General features: G+C 35.5%; 1 non-coding gene across 1 annotated transcript; it reads left to right on the top strand.

Annotated features, from left to right (window-relative positions):
- Window positions 1-13,760: 13,760 nt before the first annotated feature.
- LOC121832448 (U6 spliceosomal RNA) lies at window positions 13,761-13,866 on the top strand. Its single transcript, XR_006076108.1, has one exon. It is a non-coding gene; the product is annotated as a U6 spliceosomal RNA (small nuclear RNA).
- Window positions 13,867-16,063: the final 2,197 nt, after the last annotated feature.

Raw genomic sequence — 16,063 nt, 5'->3', positions numbered from 1 at the left:
TTCTCCTTATGGCTGTAAAATTTCTTAGCCTATATATTACATTATATCCCTCTCATGCGTTATGATTTATTAATAACTAAGACCTATCCTTCAGGAAACTTTGACACCTGCATAAACAGCCAGACTCTGTTTTATATTTATAGATGCAAGGTTGAAAGTTTAGATAGAGCAGCATGAGAAGTGGTTATTTTATCTTTTCAGTTAAATTTAATTATACATATCCTCACCTCTCAAAATGTTATTTATTTGGCTTCCTTGGGTACAATGGTGCTTCAGAAGACAATATATCAAATGGTTGCATATCCTCTAACTCCTCCTTTCTGATTTAGTTAGAGGCTGCCACATATTGTAATGCTGCTGCAGGATAACAAGACACAGTCCTTGCCCATTAGTAACAAAAACAATTACTCAGAGACAGGGACCTTGTCTTCATTCTGCCTCTATTCTTTTATCCAAATTAGAGTTCCGCTTCTATGAGAAACCATTGCTTTCAAATTTTCCAGCTTGTTGTATTGCCCAGTGAGTCACTTAATTTCTGAAGTTAAATGAGTTTGATACCGCCATATTTGTAATTTATGTATTCTTAAGAATTCAAGTTATTTCAAGGCTGAGAGAATATGTTTGATATATTTTGAAAGAGGAATCAAGCTGTTATGCCCTGAAATCTAAGTATGAGAGAAATCCCTTGCTGTTTTCTTTGGGCACTGCCTGCCTCACTTGTGGTTGCCAAATATTGTGGTTTTGACATTTGATGCCACCATGTGGTCCTGTGCTAAGAACATAGCCATATCAAAGAGAGTCAGGTTTTCATTGAAGTTTCAAGAAAACAGCATTTTACTGACCCTCTGAGTGGCTTCTTCCCGTTATTATGCAGACCATTACTTTGTACATACATAGATGCCACGGATTAGGAATTATTTCTTACCTCCTACTAACAATTGTGTGAGGAAAGGGACTATGCCTACCTAAATGTGATGACTAAATTGCTAAATGTTGGGACAAATGAAATGTTTAGCATTAATTGATTTTTGACACTCACCCTTTCCAACCATTGTGTCATGTCTCAAGTGTGAGTGTATGTATCTGTGTGCGTGTGTGTGTGTGTGTGTGTGTGTGTGTGTGTGTGTGTGTGTGTAGATGTAACCAACTGTCTTATTAAAAAAGAAACACAGAACCAATGTAAAAGAGAAATCCAAGAGGTCAGAGATCAGAGCTAAAACCTTACCCTTCCTCCTGCGGTGGTCCTACCTCTCTGAAAGAGACCTACTTCCTGTATGTTTGTCTTTAATATAGTCTTTCTGTTCTGTCTTCTCATTGGTTGTAAACCCAAACACATGGCTGCCTTGTCACTGCCTGTAAGTACAGCCCTCCAGGTCTTAAAGGCTTGTGTCTCCAATGCTGGCTGTATCCCTGAACACACAGAGATCTACCTAGTTCTGTCTACCAAGTGCTGGGATTAAAGGCGTGTGCCACCACCGCCACACTCTTTCTATGGCTCTAGTAGCTCTGACCCCTGGGCAACTTTATTTATTAACATACAATTAAAATCACATTTCAGTACAAATAAAATACCACCATATGTGTGTGTGTGTGTATTAATGTGTGTGAGAATGCATGTGTGTGGGTGCACATGTACTTGTGTGTAAGTGCTTGTTGCTGCCACAGCACGACCTTGTGTGTAACTCCTCAGGAAAAGTATCCATCTCATTTTGTGGTGCAAGGTCTCTTAATACCCTGAATCTCATCTATTAGGTTGGGTTGGCTGGCCAGTGATTCCCCAAGACTCTGCCTGTCTCCCTTGTGATACCTCAGTAAAACCCCCCACTCTATCCCCTACAGACAAAGAGAAGCTTAAACCAGGATTCCTAAGTGTAGATAAGAACTTAGACCCCTTTTCCCCAGGTGGCTGTATCTGCTACAGGGACTTTGGAAAACAGTCAGGATATTCGACCAAAAGACTAAAAAGGGAGGCGGGTTAAAATAAATTATATGGTCTGTGCCTTTAAGAACTAGCCTCACAAAGAAAGGGGAGGCTCCTTCCAACCTCCCTGCTGTGAGTGAGAGGTTTGGAAGAGCCTCCCTGGAGACTTGTAAACTTAGAAAACACCTTACTTTTGCATTCTGTACCTAAAAGTCTTCAGTGGTGGCTTTGGGGACTGTGAGCTAGGCCAGGCCAGTTTCAAGTCCCCAGAAATGATGGCGCCAGCCCCAGGAACAAAAGAACAGTCAGGATGTCTGATGGTAACCAATTAACCACGAGATGCCCCTCTCTAGAGATAACAAGACCAGACCCCCGGAGATGAGTTGTAAAACTCCTGACAGGGCAAACAGATAAGATAAAAGAAGATAAAGTCCAGGCCCGGGAAAACTTGACCAATCAAGGATGGACCCATACTAACCCCCTCCCCTCTAAGAAATTTTATGGGTTTTGCCTATAAAAACTAACTTCCCCAAGAAAGAGGCACTCCTCCCTGCCTCACTGTATTGGGTGTAGGAATGAGTCCCTGTCTAGACTTGTATCTGCAGAATAAACCTTGCTGTTGCATTCTGGACATCCAAAGGTCTACGGTGGATTCTTTGGGGGGTCACAATCTGGGCATAACATCCCTTACCTCAGTACTGACATAACAATTACATGTGGCTACTAGTGCTGGGACAGCAATTGCATGCTGTCACTAGTGTCTTCTCCTTCTTCTTCTTCTCCTCCTCCTCCTCCTTTTCCTCCTCCTCCTCCTCTTCTTCTTCAACTTTTTTTCTCCCTCTTCTTTTTCTCCTCCTACTTCTCCTCCTCTTCCTCTTCTTCTTCATCGTTTTCTTCTTCTTCCTCTTCTTTTTCTCCTCCTCCTCCCCCTTCTTCACATAGGTTCTGAGGAATCAAACACAGGTCGCCACCCTTGCTTGGCTAACATTTTTTCCTTACTCAACTTTTTGTCCTGTAATCCTATGTCTGTTTTAAATCACTGCTGATATTCGCACAATCCAGTAACTTTTTCAACACATTGATCACACTAAAGAATATGTACTAAAATGCCCCAGCCAGCATTTCTTTGTACTCATGAAAAAATATGTCCTTATCAATAGTGAAAAATCAAAGAGACCAATGCTTGTCATTGACATATTGTGTTTATCACCCTACTAATCCCTCTCATAAGTTGAACTTCATTTAGCACAACTTCCCTTCTAGCTTTCTTCTCATATTTTCTTCATGTTTTCCTGTATCTTTTGCCTTAATTTTTTTCTTTTTCATCTTCCTTATTGACATAATTTAAAAAATCTTCTTACTTCTATAAGCCAAAGGGTGGTTTTTTTTTACATATACATGTAAATATAATGATGTTAATAAAATACAGATACTCTGATGGTGAGGTGTTTCTAAGGCTCTCATTTTCCAGACTCTAATGATAGCTTGGCTCATGTATGTGAAATACTTCATCAAATTGAGATTAGTACTACAGTTCTTTATCGAATCTTTTGCATATGAAGTAAAACCTCTTTCCTGTACTACTGAAATTGGTGCTGTTCATGCTCCATATTCAGAGTATCAGCAAGATCCATGAAATTGCTGTACAAATGATTTTTAATGATGTTTACCACCAAATACTTAGACCTGAAAATTTTAATATGAATGAATTAAAATGAATACAATTCATACTCAATATTTTCTTTTATATGGAAATGTATCAGCTATCCTAGGATAAATTCACAGAAATAGTGGAGAACCTTATGTCTACCTTTTAACATGTTCCCTTGAATTCTGGTTCTCAGAAAGTCTCCCACTTGTAATGATTATGTAATACCTACAGATATACTGTTCTATGTTACAACTGAAATAATGCACCAGTATTGAAGGAAATGTCTAGGGAGGAGAAATGAAAAGAAAACTAAGTAAATCTGTTTATATTGTCAAAGGTAAATGGAAAAGGTAGGCATTGGGGGTGGAGTCATGTTCATAGCACTGTTAGAAACCCACGGCTATGGTAATGGCTTAGCTGGAGAAGTTTCTACCGTGTAAGCATGAAGATCTGTGTTTAGATCTCCCCAGCCCTTATCAAGAGACGCATGGTGCTGAGTTTGCAGGCCAAGCTGGCCAAATTGATGAGCTTACATTTTAGTGAGAGACTTTGCTTTAAAAAATAAAGATGGAGAGTTCTCAAAAAGTAAAAATGATTCCAACTTCTGGATTCTGCCTTCACAAGTACACACATGCACACAGATGCCTTCTACCTTTACACTAAGAAGCACATTCACCACACATAACACAACACACATATCAAAAAGAAAACTCTTGTTTTTAACTAGTGTTTATGTCTAGGGAAACATGTCTGCTTAATAATCCAAGATTCTTCTCATTTCTTGTAGTCAGTAATAATTAAAATACTTAAATTTTCAGTTGTGACCTTGTATATCAAATAAAATGAGAAAATAAGTTGATGAAATGCTATATATTATTGATTAATGTAAACTGCTTACTATTATATTCCACCAGCTTCCTATTTTAAGAAACATTACCTTAGAAAATAGAAGATGGGTTAGATATTGGGTATACCTTAGTATTGGAGGATTTTTTACCCTGAAAAGTATTTATACTTATAAAATCTTGATTATCAAGTGAATGAGATGAAATAGGTGAGTGAAAACAATATTTATGCTCTCAAAGTTCCATTGAACAGCTAGTGTTCAATTATCCATTGGGCAAAAGAAAACTGGCATTGGATATTTTAGAGAGAGAAAAAGAAGTCTGCCATCTTCAGCTTTGGAAATTTCAGGTTTTCTAACTGTAATTCTGCAACTGTAAGCTAATTCTCTACTTGAACATTAATTATACAAATACCATATGTTTACAAAATGCTTTCTGCAGCTGCCTCTTAGTGTTTGGGGAATATTGTGTTTTTCTGATGCTCTATTGAGAGGCCATTTCTGTAGCTGAAGGAGAAGAACATCTAGGCAAATCCCTTCCCAAGAGGATCTTGATGGCTGCTACTAAGAGCTCAGTTACATTGTCATTGTCCATATGTTTTTAACAGTGGAATGGTTAAGAGCATAAGCTCTGAATACAGACTGAGTTGGTTCATAATCATTATTCTTGGATCTAAAAACTGTGTGACCTATTCCAAGTCATATATATATATATATATATATATATATATATATATATATATATATATAAACAATTTACCCACTTATGTTAGATTGAGTGAGAATGGCCCTCATAGGCTCACATGCTTGAAAACTTGGTCCCTAGTGGGTGGAACTACATAGGAAGGACAAGGAGGTGTGGTCCTGTTGGAGAAGGTGTGTCATTAAGGACAGTTTTGGTTTTTCAAAAGCCCATGTCATTCCCAGTTAGGTCTCTTTCTTTCTCCAAAATGATGATCCAGATTATTCTCTAGCTACTGTGGCAGCATCATGCTTGCCTGCCAGTTACCATGCTTCCTGACATAATGGTCATGGACTCTAACTTTATGAAACCAGAAGCACCCAAATTAAATGCTTTCTTTTATAATTTGCCTTTATCATGGCGTTCCATCAAGGCAATAGAAAAGCAACTAACGTAGGATCTGTTTTTGAAAAGAAAGTAACATATCCTACCTTGTAAAATTGAGTCCTGTGTGAAGTAAATGCTGCATAGAAATGTCAACATCTATGATTAAAAACTTCTACTCACACTTCTGAGTTGTAAAAGTTAGCTAAGTTGCTTAGCATGTTAATATTCAATTCCTGTACATTTAGTAAAAAAAAAAAAAAAAAAAAAAAAAAAAATGAAGAGCTTCCAGTTAGGCCTGGGGGATATTTCTGGGGTAGGGTATTTGCCTTACATGCATTTATACTTAAAGGGAAATAGTGAAAGAAAGAATAAACAAAAAAAGGAAGGGTGAAAAAAAAGATCTGGAAAAAGGATGTAATTCAGTTGGCGAAGGGCTTGCCTGGTGTGCAAAAATCCTTGCGTTTGATAGCTAACAGCACACAAACTGCTCATAGCGGCACATGTCTTCATCATGTACATGTGAGGTGGAAACAGAAGTAAAAGTTAAGGGCCATCATTGGCTACACAATGAGTATGAGGCTAGCCTGGGATGCAAGACACTACATCAAAATATGAATAAACAGAACTACAGAAAACTAAGGAATTCTGAGAGTGGACGAAATCCCCTTCCTGAGGGAAAAGCACAGCAATTGGTTATCCAACACGAAATGGACAGCCATGAAAACACACATGGAGGTAACATTATAAGGACTAGCAGGTTGTATTTATGATTTTATGAATATGTCTGTGCATGTACATATGTGTGTAACTACAATTAATGGTTAAAAGAGGCCATGGGATTGAAACAGAGTAAGTAGGGTTATATAGGAGGGTTTGGAAGGAGAAAATGATGCAATTATATTACAATATCAAAAAAATTAAAAAATAATAAATGAACAAACACATATGTAAGCACACTTCTGATTAGCTTGTCAAATTGCAAAAACATAGGAAAATATTAATGTTGATGAATGTTAAAACTGAATTTGCAGACAAAATCTGAAGAAAAAATGAAAAGATCCAAAATTTAAATTGGGTCAAGTATCATGGTATATTCCTTTAATAACAGCACCAAGGTTTGAACAGTAGGGTAACCAGTTTGAGATCACCATAACCTGCCTATATATCAAATTGCAGGTCAGCATAACTATGTAGAAAGTTCCTGCCTCAAAGCAAACAACAGTAATAACATTAAAATTAATGAAAGATAAGCAAAGAAATGATCATCCTGTCAATCATTGGAATGAGCTATAAATTGAGGGGGGGTATTAAATATCCAGAGATCCTGTAGAAGGGAATGAAGAGAATCAATTAGAAGATAAAGGTTTATCTACATATTTGATACGTGGTCAATGAATGCTGCTGGAACTCTTCTGCTTCTAGATCAGCACATTGAAATCCAACTCTGACTTTATTAGTCTGAGATGTGACCTGGAATCCGATTCCAGCTTAATTACTTGGAGCTCTGACCAGAGCATCAAGATTTTTAAATGTCCTTGGAGATTGTAATGACAAGCGGCTTAGGAAACCATCCCTGCACAACAGTCTACCATTTTACAGTTTCATGCTCTGAATCTGGGACATAGTGTTTAAAGCCAGTTATAAAAATGGGATAGGAAGTTTCACTCGATTCTAAATTATTTATATTTTCCATTTTCCAAGTATCATCAATAAACATAAATCTTGAGTGATGTGATGTTTATGTGCTTTATTCAAATTAGCATAGAAGATTGGAAAATAATAGGGTTGATCTAAGCTACTCTCACTAGTTAATTAAAATTAAATTTCTAAGTCACTGAAATAATTTCCAATAATGTCACAAAGTAGCACTTCCACCATCTCTTGTACACTAAAGTCGGGCCTGTTTTTCATCTCCCTTCTTCCACCAGATGTGAAGGCATTTAACTGTTTTTAAACAATGAACCTTAGTTGATTTGTTTTCCCATATTTTCTGGGACTGGATCTCCAGTACATGAACCTGTCTTTAAATAATTATTGCTAGAACATGTATCTTGTATCTGCCTATAGCATTTACCTCAGGTCAGTCTGAAAATTATATTAAGGTGAAAGGAAAAGGTACATTTGAGTGAATGGAAAAATATAATATGGACATTAATTTAAAATACTTAGAATCTCTAATGTTTCATGTAGATGTGTATAAAGATGTGTGCATGTTTGTGTAAATCTGGAGATAGAATAATCTTACTTCATAAATTTTAACTAAAATTCAGATACAGTTAAAAATGTGGTCAGGACTTGAAAGTCCCAGAAAATTTTACTTCTTATAATATACTTAAAAGTATAAATTATGTACTTTAAGGAACATTAAAGTTATTTTTGTTTATGTTATAAGCCATATGTGAAATACATTGTTCTAAAAAAGCTTATGTGAGCTGATGTAAAGAGAGCAATAAGCCTGCTGAGATAGCCACATCCATGTCTTCAAACATGGGCTAACAACATGGGAAGACTCAGGCAGGATTAAGGTTATAAATGGGAACCAGATTTCTGATTGGCCTATCTTGAGATGACCAGGTTGTCTTTGATTTCTTTGTGAGCATGAAGTGTCTATGGAGCCTTTAAAATGGGAAGGAGCAAAGCAGACCAGTCAAAGACATAGTTGACCTTTATTCACTTTAAAGATGGAGCAAACTATCTGCACAAGAATGAAGTGATCATGAAAACCAAACAAGAAAATGAATTTCCCATTCTTTCAGGCAAAAATCCAGTCTTGACACCTTGGCTGGAATCCAGAGACACCCTTTCACACGACCAGGGTCCAGGAAGATAATGTTATGCATGTATGATTGTTTAAACCACAAAGCTTCTTATCATCAATTGTCACAATAGCAGGAAACTAGTATAACAACATAGAGAAAAATAGAAAAGTGTAAAATAAGTTAGAACTAAGTAACAAATATGGCACAGAAGAGAAAAAATAATAATAGTGAAATGGTACAACAGCATCAGGAACAAGATTATAGCCAAGGCAGCAACCTAAGAGTTCTAGAAATAACACTAAGAAAAGGATATGTTCAGCTAAAACACTGTAATTCCTGGGAGATGAAAGCAAAAAGATAATACATATAAATGAAGACCTTAAAATTCTCACAGTATAGTTTGCCATACAGTGTGTTGGCAGGCATGCTGGCTGCACTGGAAACTTGGTATAGCATGGGCTGCTTGATGAAGGCTCCATTCTTTTTAATCCAACTTGAAGCATGGCTGAAAAGAAAGGTTGATGATTTCTATCAGGACACCTGAAGGTGAGCTGACATTTGCCAGGAATATTTCTTTTCTTACAAAATTGGTTTTCTATCATGAACTTATATGAAGGAACATGATGCCGTTGATTAGTAATACGCATGCCCAGAAGTCAGTAAGGCAGTTTCCAGGTGGCATCAGAGTAGTCTCTGTGGCATAAACACTAGATGTTCTGGGGCAAGACTTAATGAAGGAAGATAAGCAGAGGATAAAGAATGCTATTTAAGAAAGGGAATGAGTGTGAACAGAAGTACGTAAAAACGGAGAATGTGTTACAGGGACAGTAAGTAGATGTAAGGAGGGGAAAAGAGAAATGTAGAATTAGATGAGGCACAAGACTGTGGAGGCACATCCTTTGGAAGCCTGAGTAAAAAGACAAGGTTTCTGAAAATTATCCTGTTAGTACTGGGGTTAGAAAATTGATGGTATTAAACCAAGGTAGTAAATCCTTCAAGTCCTTGCCTTAAGCAGACTAGCCCAGCATTTTTATATGAGATGATAATTTAGGATTGAGGCTTGCTGGAAATAGAGAGACCCTGAACAAAGCTACAGAATCAGCTATAATAAGAATTTTACCTCGTGCAAAAGTAGATGAAAGAAGTGGAAGATTTGAAAAACATTATGAAAATAAATTATGAAGGTTATAAAATATTAAATTTTATGAGCAGAAATATGGCTCAGCTGGTAAGACAATTGCTCTCTTTCAGAGAACACTTGTGTCACATGTGCACAAATATATATATATAATAAATCATTTAAGTATTACATTTTTAATTAATTAATTTTCATCCATGTTCTTCAGTTGAACAATTTTTTTTATATAACCAAGCTACAGGCTCATTGATTCTTACCTAGAAACAGCATTTATACATCACTTTTTAGCACATTCATATTGATATATTCCAAAATTGATTTATACATCTGGAAAGTATTTCTTGAATCCATTGCATCCCACTCACAATGATGAGCCTAAGGACACTATAAATGTGATTTGATATATAACAATTTTATCCTTAGAAAGGAGCCTTCCAGTTATTTATGCTGGAGGATAATAGCTGTATGGAGCAAGGAAAAACTTGAAAAAGAGAGAGAGCATGTGTGTGTGTGTGTGTGTGTGTGTGTGTGTTTCACTAAGTTTAAAAATAATTGCATTTTGTTACTTCTTTTACTTTATTTTAGAATACAGATATAATTATATCATTTTCTCCTTCCATTTCCTCTCTCCAATTCTCCCATGAACCCCCGGCCCTCTTCCTCTCTTTTAAACTCAAGGCCTCCTTTCATTTTTCATCAGTTATTATTGTATGCATATAATAATGGTTAGAGTTATTTAGGAAGAGCAAGGACATCTTTTCAGTAATGTGCTACTAGATGAAATCAATACTATTGTTTAGGCTGCATATTTTTATTTTAATCAATCTATTTCTTAGTGAAATTAATGTGTTGAACTTATATGTGCCTATTTTATTTTTATTATTGATTTTATTTTTTACATTATAATTTAATTACATTTTTCTTTCCATTTCTCCCCTCTTAACTTTCCCATATAACCCTCTTTGTTCTCTTTCACATTTATTTTTCATTAAGTTTTGGTTCAAACATTCATGTATAGGTATGCACATATGTGTGCCTAAATACAGCATGCTCACTCTGTATATTAGTTTTATGTCTGTTTCTAGAGCTAGCCATTCTTTATTCTGCAGCTCTGAAGGACAGAAATATGATTTAAATTTCCAAGTGAACTTGAAGTGGCATACAGATTGTTTATATTGTCTGTTTCTGCAAAGAAATAGTCTTAGAAAAAATGTAATGATGGTTACATGTCTCTCATTCATGTTTGTAGTTCATTTATAGTGTATTTAACAGTATAGAATTTGCTGAAGAAAAAAATTTCTTTAGATTTTTGAATAGCTATATTATTTTAACTTGTGAAAGTTAAATCTAAAAGAATAATGAGCATATTTTATGTTTAATGAAATTACCTTTAAATGTATATACTTTGTATTATAGTCTTCAAGATCACATAGGAAACTCAAACTTTAAGTTCAGTTCAAAGCCTGCATAATAAGAATCACTAATTCACTAATGTAAGCAAGCACCTACCTTATCAGACAGTTTGAAATTAGAGTATAAGGAAAGATGTCTTGTTCACCACAACTTAATGATTAAAATATTGGTTCATATTCTAAAGATACTTTATCCAGATAATAAAGGTGAGTGAAGGTTTACAATAAATAAATATGTTGTATGGATTTGCATCTTTTTTAATTCAAGGTGATTTCATGGGACATAACATACAATGAGATATCACATCATAAGTAATGTGTGTGTCTCATTGTAGAGGATCAGAGAAGAGCAAATCCAGGTGCCAAAGTATGTTAATAAGTAACTTCAAGTTCTATGTGTTAATCACAACGTTAACTTGGAAGATATTTTTTTTTCCTTCTGTGAGCTGACATATCCTATTTACTGAATCTAAATTTTCTAACTCTGATTATACTAATGGTAAGTTTGGAAATGTATACATAGTCTTCTAATCTGCATGCAGACCATACTGAATTTAATAAATCATTTCAAATATGAACAGATGATTTGCTATGTTTGCTTAGAGATAAGGCTTAAGTTTCTGAAAAAGGGTATGTAGGCAGCTTCTTCCCAGCTACACCATGTTAATATATTCAACGCCAAGATCCTATCTAATGCCTTGAGACTGGAAATATTAAAACAATAAACCATTAGTTAAAAATGTCAATGAAATGAATATACAAATCTATGTTTCTTAACTGTGAATTGTGTTATTTAAATATATTTTGTATAGTACAATACATAATTAATTTATCTGCATGTATATATATATATATATGTCATGGAATAATTACACTTATGTTTGATCATGTATTTATGTGTCTGCATTTGATTCAAGTTAAGTAAATTTTCTGTGTATCAAAGTTCTTGCTTGCAGTATGCTCATTAAGTTCTAGTTTTATGAGAAAATGTAGAATGCATTGCCTCAAACATGTTTGAATGTATGTTTTTCAAGTGTTTGTCTTCACAAGTGGTTACTAATATGAGTGAAGTAGAAAACACAGTGTAATTGAGTAAAATGACTTCTTTCCCACCTTTCACTGGAATACATCTCATAGACTCTCAAGTTTGAGAGGAAAGAAGCCACCTAAACTAAAATCCACCACCCCCTGATACTTAATTGCTGACTTATGAAAATCTGTTATAATATGAAATAACTCAGTCTCACAGTAATGGAAAATCAAAGAATGGGAGTAATTTTCTAAGCTGATATGGAAAGTTCTACATATAACTTAGCAATGTTTTGACGTTAAGGTCACTTTTAATTCTATATTCTTCATGTTTGTTTCTTTTCTGGCTCCAACTCAATCAAATATGGCAGAAATATGTCTTTTGTCTATATTTCCTATTGAGAGTGAATGAATCTCAGGCCAAGTACAGTGCAAACACAACTTGAATTTAGCTCACCATCTGCCGTAAAGAGATAGAATGAACAAGTTTCTAGCAGGCTCATTCAGCCGAGCCATCGACAGCTCCTGCAGTAGCTATGCTTCCTCATCAAAATGCCTCACTGAGGTCACAAATGTGTTTAGTTTTCTTTCTAATTGTATTTTATCACAATTTGTTGTCTTCTTATACAAAAATTTTCCTTTACTGATACTTGAAATCTGTTCTCAACCATCAGTCTGTCAAGATACACCCAGGTATTGATTCTGGGGTTTCCAAGGGCTAGAAATAACTATGCAAATTCCTCCTATTTAGATACTGCCTAATAGTTACCTGAACTATGGCAGGTGGAATTATTATACCATTTATTTCAAGAGGAAGTTCTATACATACAAATTCTTCATTTGATATTTTGTTTTGTATTGTTGTTAATTTTTCACTTTCATATGCCTTGGCTTTGACATCAGCAACTTCATCACTCTCAATTCCAACTCCAAGATGTAGAATTCAGTCAACTGTGAGAACAATGAACTTCTTCGAATTTTGCCCACATTTTATCCATGGTAACTTACCACTCATATTTGTTCTGAATTATTTATTCATTCATTTTTTTACTTACTTTGGTAGTGAAAACTCCCTAGGCTTCAACAGCTCCAACATTGTGGATACGAATGGTGGATATGGTTAGTTTAATAAGGCACCAGTATCATATAAACCCTCATGTATGGAAAAAAAAAAAAAAACAAACAAAAAAATCCCTCAACCTCAGATTCAAAGTTACGGTGCCAGGGCATCCTAAGTCATAGCTCACCTGCTGTCTTCATCAATACATCATTTTTTTCCCTACCCACTCCTGCCTCTCTGTCTCAGGCTGCAGTGCCACATCTGTCTTCTAGCTATTGTGTGTAGCTACAGTTTTCCTGCCTTGCCCACAGTCAGGACAAATCTTTGTCACCTGCCAGTCCCACAGCCGCTCAGACCCAACCAAGTAAACACAGAGATTTATATTGCTTACAAACTGTATGGCAGTGGCAGGCTTCTTACTAACTGTTCTTATAGCTTAAATTAATCCATTTCCATAAATCTATACCTTGCCACGTGGCTCGTGGCTTACCGGCATCTTCACATGCTGCTTATCCTGGCAGCAACTGGCAGTGACTCCTTCTACCTTCCTGTTCTTTCTTTTCTCCTCTCTGTTAGTCCCGTCTATACTTCCTGCCTAGCCACTGGCCAATCAGTGTTTTATTTATTGACCAATCAAAGCAACACATTAGCCATACAGAACATCACACAGCAATTGTGTGGACTTTAACTACAGTCATCTTACACCATCTCTAGTCCTTACCATAGAACAAGGCTAAAATATTCCTGACCAAACTCTAGTCAGGATTTTCTAGGCCCTGTTCCCCAAGAGTTAGCTTTGTACTTTGCTTCTAAGTCCAACCTTTGATCCATCAATTGTTAGAAGCCTGTTGCTTGGTCAGTTTACAAAGAAATTCCAGTGCTCACTATAGCAGTACATGTACTAAAATTACAATGATACCAAGAAGATAGGTATGGCCTCTGCAAAGGAAGAAAAGGAAATTCCTGAATATATATATATATATATATATATATATATATATATATATATATATTATATCTATACTCATTCTCATTCTGAATTTTGTAATGTTTCAACAATTAAGTCCCTCAAAGAGATCTGAAAAAATCATAAAGAATCACACTATTAACCATTTACCAAAAAGAAAAAAAATACATGTAAGTCTCTCATTCTCATATGTGTGTATATATACATATGTATGTATATGTATATGAATATGTATATGTATGTGTGTGTGTATTGTGTATTCTCTTCTTGGCTAGCAATGTCTGCTCCAAGAACAAAAGATGACCAGACAGCAAGACATGAAATGCCATCTTTTCAGTTTGTCAGGCTTATCCAAAAGACTCCTAAAACACATAGGCCATTGCTACTTCCCTACTTACCCCACAAAAGTAGAACTTAAGTTCTTGCTACTTCAGATACAATGCACTTCAGATACAGGGCTCAGAGGCACCCTGAGCTGGAACTGACCTGAATTGCTTCTAAATACTAGCTTATATACTAGCTTTCATAGTACCAGAAAGCTCCATGCAAACTTCCAAAGAAGAAGAGCAAACAACAGTGTTACCCATCTATGACACCTAAGAACCACAACAACAAACAACATGACATAATACTCCTAAGGGTGCAGTAGGGCATGTATATGTTGGTTTTAACCAAAAGCTCTCTAATTCTCTTAAGACTCAATCAACAAGGGAGAAATAAATCCAGTAGTAGAAAACTAGCTATCTACCTGAGACTAGTTAAGTCACAAATCTTGAAAGAGAACTTATAATCACCACTTTATTAAAATAGCATGATATTCACTACACTCTAAATATTTGTACTTATACACACTGGTAAGTGTAGTCCTTACCCACCATCAAGGAAGATGCTCTTTGAAACCGAGAGATGGTTACAAAAAAATCACCATAGATCAAAATGAAGAGTTGTAGATACCAGTCCCAATGGACACATTTACAAAACAACTCCCATACCTAAAGCTCAGCAAACATTACAGGAGAAGGAATGGAAAGTTTGAAAGAACCATAGGATCAGGAAGTTCTCTATTGAGATTGTGTTTCCCTATAAAGTTAAAAGCTGCACCCATAAACTCTCACCAACATCATTGCCCAAATGTGGGCTAAAGAACAAAATTAGACATTCCAAAATGGCTGGAAGATCGTCCATGAGGCCTCAACTCTATGCAACTAATCAGTCGTGAAAGAGGGAGAAATAGTTTCCCAATGAAAAAGTACAGCAATTAGTTGTCTAATACAAAATGATTATCCCTAAAAACATGCATACTAATAATGTTTCAAATATGGTTTTGAAAGAGAGAAAGAATGGGTATATAGGAGGTTTCGGAGGGAGGACAGGGAATGGAAAATTATATACTCACATTATAATCTCAAAAATAAAATAAAAAAATAACATCTTATTCTAAATCTCGGTAATGTTCCCACCACCTACACCCTCTATCTGTTCATTTGTTGCAAATTCAGATCTTCTGCCTCGGCTTTTTTAAGTTCAAATTGATCTAACCTTTACAGTGTTGTTCTTAACATCTATTACAATAGCCTTGCATGAGCTTCCTTATCATTTTAACAAGTATCAAGGGCATTTATTCTTTAAGTGTTACACTCTCTGTTACATTTACTATAACAATTCAGGTTCTTTTCTAAACCTACTTGTTTTGAGAACAATGCATCCCGGTTACAATCTATGGTTCAAAATGAACTCAAAAAGTGATCTAGAAAGCTCTTCAATCCATGAAGCAATTTTAGTTTTTCTAAAAGAAATTACTTATTATCATTATGCATAAATTTTATGAATACATATGACCATCATTGTCACCAAGTGTTTATCGTTTTCCAGGTGAAGGCTGAAAACCCAAAGACAGATAGTATAATGGGACATAAGGAACAATTAACATAATTGGAAGACCGTTCCAGCCAGGCCCCTTGTGGAAACAAAAATAGATAGATGTTCAAGGCCTTTCTATAAATGTGTCGATATAACCGATGTATATCTCCTTATTTACTGTAAATCATCTCTAAACTACATGTAACACAAAATACAATTTGAATTCTATATAAATAGTTGGTATATTTTATAATTTATGGGACATACATAAGGAAAAATGAGTCTGCAAATGTTCCAACTAGATAACACAGTGCTGAGGCAAGTTTTCTAATTAATAAATGTATACAAAACCA

This window comes from Peromyscus maniculatus, chromosome 9, assembly GCF_049852395.1.
Source record: "Peromyscus maniculatus bairdii isolate BWxNUB_F1_BW_parent chromosome 9, HU_Pman_BW_mat_3.1, whole genome shotgun sequence".
Taxonomy (NCBI): Eukaryota; Metazoa; Chordata; class Mammalia; order Rodentia; family Cricetidae; genus Peromyscus; species Peromyscus maniculatus.
This window is presented reverse-complemented; position numbering and strand designations above follow the sequence as displayed.